Source organism: Pelodiscus sinensis, chromosome 3 (genome assembly GCF_052426305.1).
Source record: "Pelodiscus sinensis isolate ZL-2025 chromosome 3, ASM5242630v1, whole genome shotgun sequence".
Lineage (NCBI taxonomy): Eukaryota > Metazoa > Chordata > Testudines > Trionychidae > Pelodiscus > Pelodiscus sinensis.
Window position 1 is genome coordinate 21,522,851 of NC_143054.1, and position 18,884 is coordinate 21,541,734.

An 18,884-nucleotide genomic window follows, 5' to 3' on the forward strand; every position below is an offset into this window, starting at 1 on the left:
CTATTGAAATCCGTACGACTTTGCTCTCAATGTCCACCATTGAGCTAAAGACCATACACGTGAAAACTAAAATTCCTACTAGTTTTATGATCTTGTTTGAATGGTATGGTTTTATTAACTCTATGAATATCAAATGATTTTTTTCTTTTTGACAAATATCCTCATAACGTAGAAGATGCCAAATAACTAAAATTGCAAACACAAACATAGCCTCTTCTGTATTTAGTTTAATTCATTGAACCAAGCAGGATCAATGTGAAGTGACATTAAAATGAGACTGTCAGAGATTTTGTAATTTACTGCTTATAAACTGTGATGATAGCTAGAGGAGCAATGGCAACTCTAGTTAAAGTTGCATAACTGTTTCCATTACAACCCTCTGCTTTCAATTGCTCATAATTTTCTCAAATTTTCACCATTCATTCCTAAAGTTCACACATTCAATTTCTGCCTGAAGGAGAATTTTGTGGAGAAGTTTATGCAAGTATGGTCCAGCCATTCTTCAGAATGAACAGATTAAAATACAATTTAAAAACAGTACATTTTTACTATTATAAAAAAAGTATTTGTCTCATTCTTTGAACAGCTCTGTCCCCAGAACAATTGGGCTATGTCTGCACTGGAAGGTTCTTGCGCAAGAATCATTGCGCAAGAACTCGTCCACACTGCCATGTGCTTTTGTGCAAGAACATCCATGGCAGTATGGATGCTCTCTTGTGCAAGAAAGCTCCAATGGCTATTTTAGCCATAGGGCTTTTTTGCGCAAGAAACCCCTGCCGCACGTCCACACTGCCCTCTTGCGCAAGAGCTTTTGTGCAAGAAATCTTACACTTGTTAGAAAAGAGCGTAGCTCTTGCGCAAGAAGCCCTCTCTTACCACGCTTTACTGTAAAACTTCTTGCACAAGAGCGGGCAGGCAGTGTGGACGCTCTGTGGAAGAATGGCCGTTCTTGCTCAGGAATCCGCCAGTGTAGACATAGCCCTGGAGTGGAAGGCAGAAGGGTCAGATGATTCTTTGGTGGGATAAATGGGTGAAATTCTGTTGGAGTTACGCCCATTTAAGCGTAGTCCATAATTTGGCATGGAAACAACTTCCACTGAGAAAACCAGACCTGAAGAAATTGGCTTCACTGGGCCCGAGTTATGGACGTTGGAAATAGAGTGCTAGTCTTCTTTTGCAGTAGCTTGTACATGCATAAATATGAGATAGATGTCCTGTGTATTCCCACGTAGCTCACAGGTCACAAAAGCTAATGAAATCCATCCTGAGCAAATTGGTGACTTTGCTGTACAAAGAAAAGTGTGGTAAGTATGCAAGAGCTGAGCTAAGGGATAGGTCCCCCCCACAAGCCTCAGAAGGTGCAAAAATGTTAGTTGGGATTGCTTTGCACTCTGGGTAAAATTAAACCTTGAGAAGACAGTCAGCACCTGTGTGCCCACCTGGATTCCATTTATACCCTAATTTGAAGGTTTATGTGTGCCATAAATCTTGTGGTGGCTCTGTGTTCAGGGGAGACTTTTACCCTAAAACTTGATTTAAATAAATGTTTTTAGTTTTTATGTGATATATGTAATTTATGACAACTATTGTTTGGCACATAGATTAATACAGGATTAGCCTGTGATTTGAGCTCTACCTGGAATTCCTAACATGGCCCAGGATGGGCTGTCATTCCTGCGCTAGGTTATACCACCATTTTATTTTTTCCCTTTAATATTCCAAATACAAAATGCCCTTTTCTGCTCCGCTTGGCACGCTTTACTTTATTGACATCTGTGTTGCATTTGGCTGACCATGTAGTTGTATGTATCTTGCAAATATTCAGAATAAATCCTCCTTCTGACTAGAAGGCTAATGTGTTGATCCTACCCCTGGATACGCTCTCTGATTTCCCCACATCGCTGCTAAAATCTCGTAATGTGTTTGTGCTCGTGGCAAGATGGCACTGAATATTTGCACAGTGCAAGGACAGCGGTGCCCCTTAATGAAGAGAGCAGACTTTACACCTCTCTCATCAATAAAAGAGTAGCACAATGGGAAGGACAGGAGGAAATTAGTTTAATAGTTTATGGATGAAGAGGTGGCTCAGAGGAACCTGCTTATGCTATTAACCAGGATCCAACTGCCATCAAAGTCAGTAGGACTGTTTTTGTTGGCAGCCAAATAAAACTCCATGACTCTGATATCCAAAGGCAAATTCTGAAGCCTCACTCTCTTGTGTTGACAACAAAAGTAATAGTGAGGCTAGAGTATATCATGAGGCACTGTCTTTGGCTGGGGCAGAGCATAAACTATGCCCTCCGAGGAGTAGCTTCAGGTGGGGCTGAACACCCCTTTGATGTACCATTTCTTCTTAGCTTCGTACTTCCTCTAGTGGGGCAATAAATCTCTGTGGCGAAAGCTGAAGTGCGCTGGCAGGGATATGTGCGGAAACTGGCACTGGCCTACATGGCACAGGGCTGTTCTATGCTGTTCCTGGCTGAGACTATCACTTCCAAATATGATCAAAGCTGTAAAAATGAAATCACCTCACATCAATTTACATCGCCTGCCCTATTATTTTTTCCCAAATCTCTTATATGTACTTTTTGACCTAAGTTCATACCCTCATTTAGCACTGGACCAGGAAGGACTAGGTTTTTGCGCAATAGCTTGGGAGTAATTCTTTTTAGATGGGATAGCTCCTCCCATTTATATCTAGGAAACTGGTCCTTACATGGATTTTGTGTTGTGGGTGACTATGGTTAGAACAATCTCAAAAAGTCATAGGGGTTAAGACCAGAAGGGACCCTGAGATCATCTAGTTTGACCTCCTGTAAATCATAGGCCACCAACACAATCCAGCACTTGCATGCTCAACCCAGCAATCATATTTAAATCAATGTATTACAGCCTACAAGAGACTAAGCAGATGTGTGCCACAGAGAATAGGAGAGGGACCGGGTTGCACCAGTGTCTATTCCCCCTGCAGCTGCAGTGACAAGAGGCAATGCACTCACCCCGATAATCCTGGCCAATGCCTCACACGAACAGACTTCATGAAGATGAAACAATGGTAAGGTCTCTACCAAACTGAGGGATTCCTCTCCTACTCTACATATGGCAATCTACATATGTCAATCAGTTAGACCATGAGCTTGTCCAGGCCTGTCCTGTCCAGTGTTGTTCATCTTCAGTCATGGCCTTCTCTAATGCTTCAGTTAAGGGAGATCATCATCCTGCTTCCTGACTACATTGTCTAACTCTTTTACACATATGCTAGTTTAAGCATGCAGCATGAAAGGCCCCTCAATTGATAAGCACAAATTTAAAAAAATAGGTGTGCTTGGCAGGCACTAAAAAGGAACCATTTCAGGGCTCTGAAACCATTGCCCGGAATACTCGATACGAGATCCCCCAACAACAGGCAAGCAAGACATTAGAAATGAGAAAGGCTCATAAGCACTAAGTTTTCACAGTAGATCAGCACAAAGCTATTTAGCACAGATGTTTCTGTAATTGTGATACACTGGGAAAAAAAAGTCTCTGCTCAAACTTCTGTGACTCCCAGACTCACACTTCCACCTGTATGTTGTGGTGGGCCAGTCTTAATATATTGGGCTGTAATGTGAACCATGTGCTAACATGTGTCTGGCTCAAAAAGTTGTTAAGGCTTTCCCGCTGCCGCCCCCATGGTCTCCACACCTCTTTAAGTGGATTCCTTTGTTTCTACTTTTATGTTTAAAAGATTTATCAAATAGGAAGAATAAAGGCACTGACTAGCCCATGGGATTGCTTATGTGGGAGAGAGTCAGTGCAGATCCACCCAGAGTGGTAGTGCTCGAAAGTTGCTTCCCTGTGATGTATGTTCAGTGGCCTGTATGATATGAGTGGGGTGGCTCCAGTTGCAGCCGAGTGAATTATTTGTAGAGCACAATTTGCTTAATGCAGTTCGTCTCTTTTGCTTTTAGCAAATTATCTGTGAACAGACTTTGTGCATTACAGACGCATTCATTTTGGAAGAAATGTTTATACAAATATATTTCAACCTGTGGATTGGCTCATGAGATATTTATCACAGTTCTTCTTCTGGCTATTTGCATCTCTGTAACACATCCTTGGTGATTAGCCACCTCAGCCATATCACCCTGGCTGGAGATTGACGATGATTTATTTATGTTATTGTAGTGCCTGGGAGCCCTAGTCTGGGAGGAGAACCCGGTTGTTCTTGAAAGTGAACAAAAAGACATTCCCAGAATGATTTCCAAACCCACAATGCGCTTTCAAAAAGGTCGAGCAAACATTTTAATAACAAATGTTTTTGAAAATACATATTTGCATGATTCCTGACATCACGGTCTTTCTGTGAAAAGTTTTGACTAAAAAAAAGCCTGTACAAATATTAGTGGAAAACAGACACAAATGAACATGAACCAAAATATTAAAATATCCTTTTCCCCATATTTTTCACTCTCACAATTAAAGTACAAGTGTTTTAAATTATACCTATTTTAGGTATTATATGTCCAATATTACTGGAATATTTGAGGTCCTCAATGTCTTTAGTACTTCTAACTAGACTTGGTCAGAAATTTTCTGATGGAATAGTTTTCTGATAGAAAATCCTGATTTATCAAAAGTTAAATGTTTTGTGGAAATATCTTTTGGGGGGAAATGAAAGAAAAAAGCAATTTGAGATGATTAAAATGTCCCATTTTGCCATTTTTAGAAAGGACAATTTTATTTTATTTTTGTTTAAAGTCTACTTTAAAAAAATTGAACAAAACTTTTTGATTTTAGCAAAATATAATACTTAAATCAATCCAAAATATGGATTTTTGCTCCAAAGAATTATGCCTCATGTTTTGGTTTTATTCCATTTTAAAATGGGTTACAGGCTGGAGCATCCCTCTAACTCCCCTTAGCCTGTCCAGCACTACTCTGCCTTTGGTGCTTCCCCTTCATTAGGGGTGGGGAGGAGTCCAGCACCTTTGTAGGTCAGAACCAAAGTGCTCTCTGCTTTGCTGAGCATATCCTTTGCCCAGCAAGCTGTTTTCTGATTGGCCAGCGCTCTGTGCAGGCTCCCTCCAGCCTGCTTTACCCCTTCTGTCCAGATTGGAGCAGCTGCCAATGGTCCAGTGAGCAAACTGGTGCCTAGCCAGCTCCAGGATTGGATGACTATGAAGCTGATCTATAATCCCAGTCCTTTGCCTCTCTTGCCCACCATGAGCACTGTTTTGCAATATCCATAGGTTTGGTTCAAGGTCTCATATTTTTTATTGGAATTGAAAAAGAAAACCTATCTTTAAGGAAAATCTGTCATAATAACATTTGCAATTTCTTTTAACTTGCGGGATATTTTTATGCAAAGTATGTCCCCTACCCCAAGATTCATAAAAGGTTGCAACATAATAAGTCAACACTTAAGCATCTAAGCATAATCATTAATTGTAACTTAATGTCATGCAGACAAAATATATATGAATCAGCAATCAATTTTACTTGACTTTTTAACAAGCAGTACTTCCATTTAAATGGCTAAACAAATTCTCTGTCATTATTCTTGCAAGAAGCAACAGGCCTATTGTGGCACTCCAGTGCTGTGCTCAGAATCCACGTGTTTGGTCTTTGAAGCACCGATTTGCCTGTGTGTCTTGGAAAGGACCCGGGGGAACTTGAGTAAACATTTCTGGAGATAATTCTTTGCTGTAATGATGTTTGTGTTTTCTTTGTGGAACTGCAGTGGAAACCTGGCAAGTCCTGGAAAACATTTGTGATTCCAGAGAATTCACCTATAACTGTGAGGGATAGAACTGAACTGATACAATCTTTTGGATTAACTCACAGTTGGGAGACTAACATAAAACATGAGAGGAAGGCACAGTGGAGCAACATGAGGGCTGGAAGCTGTTTGCTGAATTTGAGTCTAAGAGGGGTTTCAAAGAGTTAAACTGCCTGGTTACAGGAAGTGAGTTTTGATACCCTTGGTGTGGTCGAGAGGTGGCTCTCCCAGGCTTTGGGAAATGGGTGATAGTTGCTTAATGCATAATTACTAACATCCTGAGAAGGAAAAGATCCATGGAATAACATCCAAATCTGTGTATGCATGAGGCCTTTTATATCCACTTACTCCTAGCTGGCACAAGAACCAGCAGAGACAGCTGGGCAAAACTCTAGATTAATGAGTTGTGAGTTTTTGCCAATTGCATAGTGTTATTTTGTGAAAATAGAGGCATTTTACACCTGCAATCTACTCCTTTCCCCTTGGCTCACCCACAGAAATTACCCAACCAGTTCCTGCAAGAAAGCTAGAGCAGTGACACTTGGACTTAGGAGCCAAATTAGCAATCACCATTACCCAAAAGAGCCACAAAAGTGTGACATCAGTATTTCATTCTCTCTCTCTCTCTCTCTCTCTCTCTCTCTCACACACACACACAGCAAAATGACTGACCAAGTATTTTTTATGAACTACAATCTGCTATATATTTTAGAGAGTTTGTCTGTTTGATCAAGAACTCCTCCTAAACGGTAAGTGCTAGGACAATCACATTTTGTACACAGCTTCTCTTATCATACCTTAAAGCAAGATGAGGTGTTGGTTGTGCCAGGAAAATGGGATGTGCCTGGAATGGGATTGCTTTTCATAAAACCAAACAGGAAAGAGAAAGTACCACCAAAGTCCTCAAAATTGACATAACTGAGTGAATGTTGAAACAGACTGAACTATGATGAGCCAGAAAAATAATGAGCCTGGAATAGGATTGCTTCTCAATAAACCTTACAGAAAAGAGGTAAAATGGAAATATTTGGAGCAGTGCTCTGTTTTGGCACACCTAAATCAATGCTTAAGCTTTGAAAACTAGAAGAAAATATTATTGGAAACCATACTGATTATAGTTTTTTTGTTAAAACAGCAAATGATAAGAGTTTATAGGGCTGAAGAAAAAAGTACACTTGATAGAATTCCCATTTAAAAAAATCATTTAAAACATAAAGTGAACATTTTAACAATCCCTGTTTTAAGAAATCCAAAATAAAAATGAACTTCATTAAAATAATATGGTATTTTTGAAAAGTAATTAAAAAGCCATTAAAAAAAAGCATATGCATTTTCCTTTTATTGTCCAAAACAAATCACAACAACCTTTAATTGAGTTAAGGACCCAAACAATGCCAGCTAAATTTCCTACTTGGATAAAAACATAGTAAAAGCATTCTGATTGGTGAGTCACTTAAATTGGTTAATAATTAAATCACTTAGATTGGTTAATAATTTCATATAATGTGTTGCAAAGATCTACAGGAAACACATTCAAGACCCTCTTGAAGCTTGTGAGCCACAGACTGAGTATCGCTGCACTATAGGACAGGTGTTTCAAGGAGTCCTGGAATGAATATGGGCAAAGACTCTTGATAGGTGTGTTCTATCACAACAGAATATTTCAAAGCAGAGCTTTTGCACAGAAATGTTGGATCATGGCAAGGATGAGCAAGGCACAAAGCATTTCCTGCAAGTGTTGTCCTTGCAGAGATTTCCCTGGGTGTATCTAAACTACAGGTTTTTTTTAAAAAAGTGGCCTTTTTTTGAAAAAACTTCCCCTGCATCTAGACTGCCGCTATGTTCTTTCAAAATTAAAGCGAAAGAACACGGTGGTATTTTCGACCGCAGTAAACCTCATTTTACGAGGAAGAACGCCTTTTTTCAAAAGTACTCCTTCAAAAAAAGGCATTCTTGAGTGCAAACAGGGCTTTTTCGAAAGAGCATCCAGACTTCCTGGGTGCTGTCTTTCGAAAAAGCGGCTCGCTTTTTCGAAAGAAGTGGTTGCAGTCTAAACGCTCTCTTTCGAAAGAGGCTTGTAGTTTATATGTAGCCCCTGTGTGGACAAAGAGGGGAAGTATCGTATCACTTTATATGTCACTGGGCCAAAGTTCTGAGAATTAACACTCCTGAGAGTGCAGCTCTGAGTGTCTTCTGAGTGAAGACTGATACTCATGCTGAAATGTGTGTGTGTGCTGATTTGGTGGGACAGATATCTATTATGGAACCATATCAATAACAACAGAATCCACTTTAACTTGTGACCATATGGAAGTTTTGAACCCAGCCCTACAGAAACAAAAGGCTGGCTTCTGATTAGTCTAGGTTAGCATTTCTCAACCTTTCGGATACCAGGAACCAGCTTGCTGTCTTCCTAAACTGTATCAGGGAGAACTCAGGAACTGTTGCTAGGGGTCCATTGAGAAACACAGCTCTGTCACACTGATGCAGAGGTGAAAGTAAGCCGGTGTGTGCTGGTCTGCAGCTCCGGAAGAGCTGTCTGAGCTGCAGCAAAAGCCAGTAGGATTCTATTTAAAGAACTGGCAGGGACCCGGGTTGCAATAGGACAGTACCTGTAAGAAAATTTGCTACTTTCACTGCTGCATTGATCCTACCTTCATATTGTCTTTTCCCTCTGCTTTTCTATTGTATGTGCTCTGGATAACCTATAGGCTCTATTTTATCAGAATGAAGCAATGCAAAAAAATTCTCCAAAACTATCTCTAATGTGATCAAATAACACTTCAGATACCTGCACATTGAGCAAAGATATATTGGATATTTTTGACCTTTAAAGTCTCCTGGGCATGTAGTTATTTGGCAAGATATAAATACAATATATTTAAGTGTGAAGTCTTTTAGAGACAATACTTGACAAGAGTTCCCTAAAAAATGCTTGGAAAATTCCATCTTAAACCTTAGGACTTTGTAGTGTCTGTTGATTGAGAGTTCAATTCTCCTAAAATCATTTATTTGAGAGATGATTTTTGACAGCAATCAGTAACAAGAAATAAAGTTTAAATAATAGTTATAGTACATTGTTGTACCTACTATTGATTTCCACTGCTATTCATTGGTAAGAAAAAGGAATCTTCATTTTACTTGACTTATGATGAATTTTAACCAGAATATAAAAATAATTCCCCAGCATTCTTGAGCATTTTAAAGATAACTCTTAACCCTAAATTTCTCAGTTATGTGTAGATTGAAACAAAAACTTGATTTCCTAAATCTATTGAAGGTAACTTCATGGTGCCCATTAGCAGAGGACCTGAATACATTACAGTATTTAATGTGGTGTCCTCATGGCACTGATGGGATTCAGGGAGTTACTCTTATCCCCATTTTATAGATGAGGAATTGAGTCACAGAGGGATTAAGTGACTTGTCCAAGGTCAGAAGGACATCTGAGGCAGAGATAGAAATTGACTGCTAATATCTGGCAAGCAGTCTAACCACTGGACCATCCTTCCTCTCTTAAATATCTTGAAGGTTATTGGCCATTATTTGCTTCATATATACCAGTGTAAATCCTGAGTAGTTCTGTTGCAGTTTGTGTCAAAACTCCCGTAAAACGACTTGAAATGTCTCACCAGTTAGTTGTATGAGCACAATGCATAAAAGTGAACATATGAATGATCTCATTCTTTTCTACATATGGTTCTATATACTTTGTTTAATATATCTGGTATATATACTTTGTGCTCTATAACGTTAATATATATGTTTGACAATGATGACACAAACATTATAAGTGAAAAACGTGAAAGCTAAAATAGAGATTACAGGCTTCACTCTGCACTCATCAAAATCAAGGGAATTTTGCACATACAGAGTGAACTCCTGGCCCCATTGAAAGCAGTGGGAATTTTGCCATTGACATCAATGAGGTCAGGTTTTCACCATTGACTTTCTACATTTGATACTTTCTTTTTCCGAGTAAGTATGTTACTTACTTTTTATTTGGTGGTAGAAAGTATACTCCAAACCTAAATAGAAATCTCGGTGCAATAGTTTAAATGTACTACCCTTCATGTGCACAGCTTAGCTTTCTACATTTATTTTTAGTTACGTTCTTTCTTCTTTTTTCCCCTCTATAGTGGCTTCAACTAATTTGCAGGGTTTTACAAATGTACCTTCAGGATAATATTTAGAAACACCCTTCATTTTATAATTAAAATTTTACTTACTCCTTCCCCACAAACATGTTGGCAGCTGAGCAAAATGTAAATTCTCAAGTGGTATTTATTTAATTGCGATTTTCTGTAGACTTAGTCAAGAGGGGTTATTAGGTTAAAGCTATTTTATCCTTTCTGACTGAACTAAATATGCTTGGTAGTGATTCACATCTAAGCTACGTTGCTCATAATATTGAAGCATTATGTTTTAATATTTCATGGATTGTTTTTATGGGGAAGAAGTATATGTATGCATGGAAAAGAACCAATGTCATTAATATTTTACCAGGAGAAAAGTTAGCCTTCTTAGGTAAATATGCTAAATTAAACATGGAGATTATGGCATTGCTCCTTTTTTCCAACTCTCTGGGGCTACGTCTAGACTGCAGGCTTCTTTCAAAAGCAGCTTTTCCGGAAGAAATCTTCTGAAAAAACTTCTTTCAAAAGATTGTGTCCACACTGCCAAAGCACATCGAAAAAGTGATCTGCTTTTTCAAAAGATAGCATCCACACTGAATGGACACTATCTCACATATAAGCTGTGATTGCTATGGACGGAGTGGCCACCAGGGCACCTGTGCTTTTTCCTCTTTTCTCTTCTTTCGAAATAACTCCTTCTTCTCTGTCCACCCACGCCTTTTTCTGAAAGAGCTCTTTCAGAAAAAAGCTTCTTCCTCATAGAAAGAGGTTTACCGATGTTGGAAAAATCCTTCTATTCTTTCAATTTTATTTTCAAAAGAACACAATTGCAGTGTGGACATAAGTGAAGGGTTTTTTTTTTGGAACAACGGTAGTTTTCCCGAAAAAAACTCTGTAGTGTAGATATAGCCTGACATTTGGTCATACGGTATGGGCAAAAAAGTCTGTTCAAATGTTAAGCGGGAGGTTGGGATTCACTCTGCATACTCGTCCATGGGAGGAGCAGCCAGAAGGCACCCCCATTAGGCCAGGTCTGGAGATTGATCTTCCAGGGTTAGATTTAGTGGGTCTAGCACTGTTTATGCTCCCGTCACCTCGGTATTCCACAGGTTCATGAGGAATAAGGAAAGTTGGCGAAAGAGTTTCTCCCATCAACCTAACGCAGTGGGGATGCTGCAGAAATTCCACTTAAGATATGTTGACTCCAGCTATGATATCTGGGTGTCATTGTGGATAGCTCTCTGAAAACATCTGCTCAATGTGCAGCAGCAGTCAAAAAAGCAAACAGAATGTTAGGATTCATTAAAAAAGGGATAGAGAATAAGACAGAGAATATCTTATTACCTCTGTATAAATCCATGGTATGCCTACAGTTTGAATACTATGTACAGATGTGGTTGCCTCATCTCAGAAAAAGATATATTGGGACTGGAAAAAGTAAAAAAAAACGGAAGCAAAAATGATTAGGGGTTTGGAATGGCTGCCATATGAAGAGAGAATAAAAAGCCTGGGATATTTCAGCTTGGAAAAGAGGAGACTAAGGAGGGATATGACAAAGGTCTATAAAATCATGATTGGTACGGAGAAAGTGACAAAGGTCTATAAAATCATGACTGGTATGGCGAAAGTGAAAATTTCTTATTTACTTGTTCCAATAATTTCATCTGAAGAAGTGGGTTGAGCCCTTGAAAGTTCAGGATACCTTCTACATGTTTTGTTAGTCTTTAAGGTGCTGCAAGACTACTCATTGCTTTTTTAGGTTTTTCCAGTTACAGACTAACTTGGCTACCCCTCTGAATCATAAGAACTAGGAATTATCAAATGAAAATAATATGTAGCAGGTTTAAAACAAACAAAGGAAGTACTTCTTCATGCAACACAATCAACCTGTGGAACTTCTTGCCAGAGGATGTTGCAAAGACCAGGACTTTAAGAGGTTTCAAAAAAGAATTAGATAAACTCATGGAAGATAGATTCATCAGCGGCTATTAGCCAGGATGGTAGGAATGGTAACCCTCACCTCTATTTGTTAGAGGCTGGGAATGGGTGACAGGGAAGGGATCACTTGAGGGTTACCAGTTCTGATCATTCCCTCTGAGGCACCTGGCATTGGTCATTGTCGAAAGACAGGATACTGGGCTAGATGGACCCTGTATAGCCTTTCTTATATTCTTATTCTTCTAGCTAGAGTTACATATCTTAGTTCGACTTTCTCGTGCAGAGTAAAACTGATCTTACTTTCCTGCCTGGGCTTCAGTTATCATAGTTATCAGTGTACATGAGGAGTGAGCACCCTCTGCAGGGTTGTGAATCCACATCTCACATAGGTGAGTGTGCAGAGGATGGGAGTGTTCAGAGTATTGGCTCCGTTCCTCCACCAAGGCCAGCCAACTCAGATAAGCCATCTCATGAGAGATATAAGATTAGTACAGATTACTTTTCTCCTGGATCACAGAGGAAACCAGGGACACTATTGTGATTGAATGAGTGACACTACAGTGATCTCCCACCTGATGCAGTGCAACCACCTGATGCTTCATATTCAGGGTTTGAGGCAAAACCACAGTTGTAATTTAGTTAATGATCTTCACTGTAGGCTCCAATGGATGCAACACAGCACGTTTTAAATTCATGTAATTCTGTTTGCTAATACGAAAAGGAAACCAGTGAACTTGCTATTCATGAATCTGACAGCTAAGATTTTTTAGGGTTGGTTGTTGTAAAAAAAAATAGCTGGTTGTATAAAGAAAAAAAATTATTAGTGAAATATAGATGTGTCTTAGTATAATGCAAATAGAAATATAATTTGACTTGCACTGGTATATTCCTTATTGAGGAACATTTAAAAATAATGTGTTGTGGACTGGGGGTGGGTGAAGGAATTTTAATGTGTTTTTATATCCTGACTTATTGTAGGAACCATGTTCTGGTTAGTTGTTAGCAACTCAGAAAATGTGTGTTTGTCTCCATGGGAAGGAAGATGGATGTGTGAAGAGTCACCAAAGTTCTAGGGAGAAACTGAGCAAGACTGATTAGCTCCACCTCAGCATGACACCTGAGCTGTATCCTTATCTAAGGGGCTAAATGGATCAGAATGTTACTGCCCATTTATTTATTCTCCTTCTGTTTGGAGACTTTCCCTGATTAATTGATGTCTAGTAATTGCTGCTGTTAACTAATGTCAAACTTAATTAACCTCGAGTCTCCTCAGCCAGTACATGGGCCCACCCATCTGTAAAGAAGAGAAGGTCATCCGTTTGGAGGTTCTGAGGATGGCCACGCTTTACCAATTCGTTTATTTGCTTTGGGCCTTGTTTGCTATTCCTGCTGCAATGCCTGGCGACAGCTTTCTAGAATTCCCATCACGTCTAATTGGCCTGCTGAAGCAGCAGTGAACACAAGATTTAAGAAATGTTTTCTTTAAAAACTTCTGGTCCTACAGACACTTTGAGATCAAGTTTCACTCGGCTGAAATCACACACGATTCCCTGTGACTTTCATGAGAAATACTGTAAGAAAGTATTAAAAAAGAAACACATCTTGGTGGTTTGGAGGGACTGATGGCCGGGGGGATGAAGGGTGGGTGGTGGTAACATAGCAAGGCATCTATAGAATCTTTAGTGGTTGCCAAAATTAACACATACAAGGTATTCAGTATCAAAGTTTTCAATATTTGGCTCCATAAACACAATACCGGTTGCAAAAACAAAGCTAAGGATTTCATGCTGATTACTTCAATAAAAACTGTTTAATTATGAACATTTGGGAAATGAAGTTATGAAGAACTGACCAGTATTGCGATGGCTTCCTAGTGTTCATACCAGACTGTGAACACTGTGCCAGCATCCTACTGCTCAGTGTACTGTAGAGTCAGCTACAGTAAACAGTATGTGAAACTTACCACAGAGCATGCTGATTGCATAGTGCAGAAGCAGCGCTGACTTGCCAGTAAAACATTAATCCATTGTCTGACTGACGTATGCTAAATGTAATAATAATAATAATTAATAACAACAATAACAATAATAAATACTTGTGGCTGAATTTTCAGAGGTGCAGATACTCACAGCCTTAAAGTCAGACTGCTATAGTTTGTGTTTTTGTTTGTTCGTCAAGTTTTTCCATATAATACACAAAGGAGGATTTATATTAGATTTAGAAATAAATCAGTTTAGTAGACAGGTTGTGTAGCTACACTAAGGGTATATTTGCCACATAAAATCAGATTTTATATGAAGAAGTTGCTTACTATAAAATAGCACTTGATTATTGACTTTAATAACTTCTTCAAAGAGTTTCACATCAAAGCAAAATATAACTCTATGAAACAGTTGTCCTTTTCCTGTCCATTCCTTAATCAGTTCTCTTCTTGATTACTGCCACTTTATCCCCTTTATCCTCCTTTTCTCTCACCAGCCTGTAGGCCTTCTCTGATTCTCCAAAACACCATGATAAAGTCACCTTCCTCTCACCTTTATACTTCAATGACTGTTAGCTCTCTTCTTTTGCTGAATCAGTTTCAAGCTCATTGACCTAATATTTATAAATGATCTAGAGAAAGGGGTAAATAGTGAGGTGGCAAAATTTTCAGACGATACTAAACTGTTCAAGATAGTTAAGAGCAAAGCAGACTGTGAGGAAGTGGGTCTGGCCCATGTACGCTCATCACCTATTAAACCATCTTGTTAGTTTTTAAAGTGCCACATAGACTGATCTTGCTAAAACAAAAGGAAAAACTAACACGGCTACCTCTCTATTACTCACAAACTAAGTGATTGAGCAACAAAATGGCAAATGAAATTTACTGTTGATAAATATAAAATAATGCACATTGGAAAAAATCATCCCAACTATACATACAATATGATGGGGACTAATCTGGCTACAACTACCCAAGATAGAGATCTTGGAGTCATTGGCTACATGTACACTGGCACGATTTTGCGAAAATACTTTTAACGCAAGAGTTTTTGCGTTAAAGTATTTGTTCAAGAGAGCATCTACACTGGCATGTGCCTTTGTGCAAGAGATGTGCTTTTGTGCAAAAGCATACGTGCCAGTGTAGACGCTCTCTTGCGCAAGAAAGCTCCGATGGCCATTTTCGCCATTGGGCTTTCTTGCGTAAGAAATTAACGTTGCCGGTCTACACTGGCCTCTTGCGCAAGAATAGTTGCACAAGAGGGCTTATCCCTGAGCAGGAGCTTCATAGTTCTTGCGCAAGAAGCACTGATTTCATACATTAGAATGTCAGTGTTCTTGCGCAAGAACTCCCAGCCAGTGTAGACAGGTGTCAAGATTTTGCGCAAAAGCGGCTGCTTTTGTGTAAAATCTTGCCAATGTAGACACAGCCATTGTGTATCGTTCTCTGAAAACATCTACTCAGTGTACAGTGGCAGTCAAAAAAGCAAACAGAATGTTAGGAATCATTAAAGAAGGGATAGAGAATAAGACAGAGAATATCTTATTGCCTCTATATAAAACCATGGTACGCCCACATCTTGAATACTGGATTCAGATGTGCTCCCCTCATCTCAGAAAGATATATTGGCATTGGAAAAGGTTCAGAAAAGGGCAACAAAAATGATTAGGGGTTTGGAACAGGTCCAATATGAAGAGAGATTAAAAAGACTTGGACTTTTCAGCTTAGAAAAAAAAGAGACTAAGAGAGGATAGGATAGAGCTTTGTAAAATCATGACTGGCATGGAAAAAGTGAATAAGGAAAAGTTATTTCCTTATTCCCACAATATAAGAGCTAGGAGTTACCAAATGAAATTAATAGGCAACAGGTTTAAAACAAACAAAAGGAAGTTTTTCTTCATTCAGTGCACAGTCAACCTGTGGAACTCCTTGTCAGAGTATGTGGTGAAGGCTAGGACTTTAACAGGGTTCAAAAAAGAGCTAGATAGATCTCTGCTTCTGTCAGCTTCTATCTTCTCTCTTGTTCCTTATGGCCATAATACAACAAGATACTTGAGCATGTGTCTAACTTTAAGTGTCTGAGTAGACAGGATACGGAAATACTCATTTGCTTAATGTTAAACATGTGCTTTAGTATCCTGTTGGATCAGGGCCTGTTTTTATTCCAATACCCGATACGGTCTTTTTCCTTTGTCTCCTCCCATTTTTTGGCTTTGCAACATTCTATTGTACAACCCCCTAAACTCAGAACAGTCACCTACTTCAGGCCCACCTGGTGCCTTCTTTCTCCACTTGTAAATTCATTTCCAGTGGTCTGTGATCATCAAAGTTATGTGTCCTATGTTTATTCTGTCTATTGTGAAGATAAAAACAGAAGGAAGCAATCAAACTGCAAAGGATATGAACTCAGCTGCTAGTATCTAAAGCACAAGGAATACGCATATAATTTGCAAAACAATAATTCTCCAGTGCATTTAAGAGAAAGAGAGTTCAAATGTGGTAAATGTCACCAGATGCATACTATTTTACTGGGGGAAAATACTGGTGTGTTACACTTATAGGCTGCGTCTAGATTGGCAAGTTTTTGCGCAAAAACTTGCCAGCTGTCTACACTGGCCGCTTGAATTTGCGCAAGAGCACTGACTTTGTAATGTGCAAAATCAGTGCTTCTTGCGCAAATACTTTCACGCTCCCGCTCGGGAAAAAGCCCTCTTGCGCAAGAATACTTGCGCAAGGGAGCCAGTGTAGACAGAGAAGAACTATTTTGTGCAAAAAAGCCCCGATGGCTAAAATGGCGATTGGGGCTTTCTTGCGCAAAATCGCGTCTAGACTGGCCATGGATGCTTTTGTGCAAAAGCATTTTTTGCACAAAAGCATCCATGCCAATCTAGATGGGTTTTTGCGGAAATACTTTTAACGGAAAAACTTTTCTGTTAAAAGTATTTCCGCAAAATCATGCCAGTCTAGACGCAGCCATACAGTCTTGGATCCTTAAAATCTAACCAATTTTTTAGGAAGAGAATGTTCTTTACACAAGATCTTACCATTCCTCTGTTGAATTCAAATGTAAAGCAGGAAATTCTCAGCTCATGAGTTTCTAGTCTCAAGGAATGGTATACCTTTATTATGTTTTCATTTTAATCAGGGGAAAATGCACTGTTTTGGAAAATAATTCCCTCGCCTAGGATTTCCCCAATATTGAGATAAACACTCAAAGCAAATCAAACCTTTGAAAAGCTCAAATAATTTTCATGATTTCTGGCGTTAGACTGGGAATGGACTCAGGAACAAAGAAATTCTAGGTAAAAGACTCTTTTCAACTTTTCTCTGGACAGAGTCAGAAAAGGCAGTAAAAAATAATCCACTGATGAAGGCTTTCTTTTGTGAGACTTCTAGATGAATCGACCAGACGCAGAGAGGTAAAATAATCTCTGTTATAAAATCTCAATTTTTGGATGTTTTTCTGAACCCTGAGTGAGCTGAGATTTGCCCACCAGTAAATTTAGTCCTGACTTTGTACAAGAGTTTCATACCTTCTTTCTCAAGAGGTAGTGTGTAAGTGGACAGTGCACTGATCTGGAATTCAGGGATTGTACTCCTGGCTATGCAATTGGCCTAGGGGTGACCTGGGGAAAGTAACTATACCTCCCTGTTTTCAGTTTTCCTTAATGCTGCCCTCCTTTGTAAGATGTTTTGAGTTGTAGTGATTGAAAGGGATAGATGAGAGCTAGAGATTATTCCAGTATTTGATTCTTAATTCCTATCTTAATTCTCAGAACTCCCCAGTAAGGCAGGGCAATGCTGTTATTCCTGTTTTGCACACAGAAAGATGAGGGACTTCTCCAAGGTCAGTAGTAAAGCAGGGACTTGACTCCTGCTTTCTTAAATCCTAGAGCAGTGCTTTAAACACAGGCCTATCCTTTCTCTCACTAACTCTACTCACATTGTTAGGGACAACTTTGCGTTTACACTATTTCTGTGATCAAATAGTTAATGGCATGAAGCTAGAATATAATTAGTGACATTCCAAGCTTTATTCTTTGTAGCTGAACTGAGAATGACATTCCAGGGCCTAAAATGTGTTTCAGGAAAAACACGTGCGCTAAGGCAACGTTTCATCTTCATCCCAACCTCTTAGAAAACTCCCTTAAAAAATCCTTAGTGAATAACTATTTAAACCTGATCTCCTTATAATTGCATCGTGCCTAGCCAGTATGGAACTGTGACTACACGAGTTTGCCCATTTGATGGAAATTCATCTGTGCAGCTGCAGAATCTCAGAACAAATGGGGCTGAGCTAATGATACCAGCCCTAGTTTTTAAACTAGTGGAATTACTCCTAATTTATACTAGTGTAGCTGAGAGCAGAATTAGTTCCTAATTATAGGCCTGTGTTTTAACACATATGTATATATGTATATATTCAGGCTAGGGAGATAATTTTCTTGGTTAAAAATGAGTAACTACTTTAGTTATAGATCATCTGAAAAATGCATGCATAGGGGAAGCCAGAGGAGGGAATGGAAGAAATTGCCTAAATTAACTTATCACTGAAAAATAAATTTGGTTGTAATGAAAACAGTGTGGGTGGAGCCCTTGTCTCTGTTCACTAGGTGCCAAAGGCTATTTTTTGGATGCTGAGCAAGTTGTAGTAGGTTATGCATTGTGGACAGATGTATCATTTGCGTCGACTTCAAATTTTCTATAAACCGATGTATGTGCATTTCACTTGACATGACAGACATGGAAGTGGCCTGCAGGTCAAGCGCTATTCACCAGACACTTTATTTACCTGAGCCTCTTGAGGTACAGCTGCTTGCAGCTGTCAATGGGAGCTGCAGGAAGTGGTTTGGGTTGTCTTCCTACAGCTCCCATTGGCCAGGAATAGTGAACTGTGACCAATGGGAGCGGCATGTGGCCATACCTGTGGACACCCAGGTAAATAAAGCATCTGGTAGGTCACCAGGGCTATGTCTAGACTGCAGGCTTCTTTCGAAAGAGAAATCCGCTTTTTCGAAAGAGAGCACCCAGCGAGTCTGGATGCTCTCTTTCGAAGACGGCCTCTTTA

General features: G+C 39.3%; 1 long non-coding RNA gene across 3 annotated transcripts; it reads left to right on the forward strand.

Moving 5' to 3' along the window:
* The first annotated feature begins 12,425 nt into the window (after positions 1-12,425).
* On the forward strand, positions 12,426-17,232 carry LOC112543791 (uncharacterized). Of its 3 annotated transcripts, XR_003087028.3 has the most exons (4): positions 12,426-12,530; positions 12,814-12,959; positions 13,340-13,408; positions 17,152-17,232. It is a non-coding gene; the product is annotated as an uncharacterized LOC112543791 (long non-coding RNA). The 3 variants fall into 3 exon arrangements; XR_016349041.1 differs by lacking the exon at positions 17,152-17,232 and having other exon boundaries at positions 13,340-13,440; XR_012902233.2 differs by lacking the exon at positions 17,152-17,232 and having other exon boundaries at positions 12,814-13,440.
* Positions 17,233-18,884: the final 1,652 nt, after the last annotated feature.